The sequence below is a fragment of the Rousettus aegyptiacus genome, unplaced genomic scaffold, assembly GCF_014176215.1.
Source record: "Rousettus aegyptiacus isolate mRouAeg1 unplaced genomic scaffold, mRouAeg1.p scaffold_m13_p_6, whole genome shotgun sequence".
NCBI classification, from domain to species: Eukaryota; Metazoa; Chordata; class Mammalia; order Chiroptera; family Pteropodidae; genus Rousettus; species Rousettus aegyptiacus.
This window is the reverse complement of record NW_023416309.1, coordinates 47,955,940-47,958,505: the sequence shown is the minus strand read 5'-3', so window position 1 is coordinate 47,958,505 and position 2,566 is coordinate 47,955,940. Positions and strand designations below refer to the sequence as shown.

At 38.1% G+C, this 2,566-nt stretch overlaps 1 protein-coding gene and 1 pseudogene across 7 annotated transcripts in view; both read right to left on the bottom strand.

The window, feature by feature from the left end:
• The window catches only part of VTI1A (vesicle transport through interaction with t-SNAREs 1A), a 319,856-nt gene that overhangs the window by 199,138 nt on the left and 118,152 nt on the right, over positions 1-2,566 (bottom strand). The gene's annotated exons all lie outside the window — the stretch shown is intronic.
• On the bottom strand, positions 54-173 carry LOC118604224 (annotated as a pseudogene).

The following is a 2,566-nucleotide window of genomic DNA, read 5'->3' as shown; positions in this document are numbered from 1 at the left end:
TCACAGATTGCAAGGACCTTGTCAGCTTACAACCCCTTATTTTTTATTTTTTGCGCCTGTAAGCACCTGGTCTCCCTAGGTGGTCTCCCATCTAAGCACTAACCAGGGCCGACCCTGCTTAGCTTCTGAGATCAGACAGGATCAGGCTTGTTCAGGGTAGCATGGCCGCAGACCAAAGGTACCTTTTGATAATTAGATTTCCAGGAATTCCATTTCACATAGCCACTTCATATGCAATCCTTCATCAAAACGTATTACCTTTCTCTTTTCCTCTTCATTAATACATAACAGTTAGAGCTAGCTCCTTTTTCCTTGATATCCTTTCCAGTTCCTTCCCCTTAATCACACTCATTTACCCTCTGCGCCAGTCTCCAGCCCAGCTTTTGATTTGGTATTGTCTAACTTTCCGTCTCCTGTGTCATAAGCTTTTAAGAATATACATTATACTCCCCTGAAGCTTCCACAGTGACTACTGCAATGGTATGTACGTGGCAGGTATTAACGTGTTAAAATAAACTTTTAGAAAATAGTGTTCAATCAGAAAATGTATAGAGCCAAGGAACCTTGAATATGCTTTTGTAAACATGACAAAGAGAAAAATAATAATTTCTGACAAATTTTATTTAACTAAAACATTCTTGCAACAATTGACTCTTATACCTATTAAAAGGGGTATGTAGTCCACATACAGCATCAGGGACCGCTGAAACATACGAAACCCTACCCGGATCCGAAATCTAATTCCTAAGAAGTCAGACAAACAGATGAAAACGTGAACTTACATATATAAATGGACAGTGCTAGAACAAGCTAAGTTTATGGATGTGGAATTTCTGAGTTTAAATTTCAAGGTCCATGAAAGAATAAAACATGTTTGCTGCTAAAAACCACTGGCCATTTTTAGACGACTAAATCACCAGTGGTTACCCTAAAACTAAGTGCCATAATAATAGGATGTGCAAAATGGAGATGTTGGAAATGAGAAATTGTGAATTTGTTTACTTTGGTCTTTTTTACCGTGGCTATGAGAGTTACTGTTTTGACTTCCGACTCTGCTCACCACAATTGTTTCTAAGGAGATTGGCTGCAGGAGGAGAGGTACAGAGAAAAGCAGCAGGAAAGCAAAACAAAAAAGATGAAAAGGGGACAAAGAGTGATAAGGAAGTTGATGTTAAAAGACGTAATAAAATTATTACTTGTTTTTGAGATTACGGGCCACATGAAATCACGAAGTTATCCTTTATTTTATCTGGATGAAAAACCAGTATGTCTCTGTTGGAAAGAATCTGCTTTATTTAGAGTACTGTGGGAAAACAGAGAACTGTTGTTATTTTTTTGCATCTATTATGTTCATTTATTATTATTCATTTGTAACTAATCATTTAAAAACTTCCACTTTCCGTCATAATTAGATATTTTACTGGCATTATTAGCAGTTCTAAAAAACAACCCTAAGCAGGTTATTTCTCATTTTAAAACGCAATGAGTTTATGCCGATAATGCGAAAGGTCCAGAATAAATAGCAACTTAGGAGTATAGAGCTTCCTTGAATGCTTTTTTGGCTGCGAAAAAGAATGTTGCCACAAAAATCTGTTTTGCATCATCTAAATGCTTGAAACAAGAACACATAATTTAGGAGAAGAAGGAAAAAAAACCAGTGGCTGCCACTTAGCCATAAAGAGCAAAGTCGTGTTAGAAATAGCTTCCCTGTGATATTTTGGTACATTTCTGGGTTTTTTCAGCAATCGACGTAATTATGTGGTTGGAGAGGGCAGTGTTTATCCACATTACCATTTATACACTGTATACAAACAGAGGACTTGACTCCAGCAGTCTGATGAGCACACAGGTTTGCAGCCACATCCTTGACCTCAGCTGCTGAGGAAACCCAGATGGTTTAATCAGACGTAAGTGTAATCTTTAAACTAGAGAATATTGATCTCTGCTTCTGCTTCTGCTTCTGTCTGTCTAAAACACCCACCACTTTTTCTGCTTGAGTGCTAGATTACAGTTGTGGAAGAGTGTTTACATGCAGCATGTCAATGTGCTAATTCTTTCCACAGGTGCTGACAATATGATACCAAGAGGCAGAGGACAGCCTGTGACACAATAAAAAAACAAAAAACAAACAAAAAAACTCCCATACTTTAATTGTTTCTTTGTACAACTTGATGCCAGAAATAACCCTCCTATACCTTTCTCTATGGCTACTCTGCAAATTTTGGAATAATTTCTAGGAAGCAGAATAAGGAGGATCTTCTGCCTATGAGAACATTCAAGCTTTATCAAATCATTGCATCTGTTAGAACTTATAAACGCTAACTTTATTGTACAGCAAGTTCTTTCATGAAAATGACATTCTTTTTCAGTTAAGAATGTTCATATGTCAAAACGGGTGCAAAGTAACAAGCTGTAATAGCTGTTCTACATAGCAGAAGTACAAAATCATGTTTTAAGTATCACACAACTGCCTCCATTCAGTTGGCACCCTCCTGAGGGGCACGCCCGTTTCGTCGGGCCGATGGCCAGAGCTGCATGAGTGAGTCAGAACAGTGGCACACCTCGC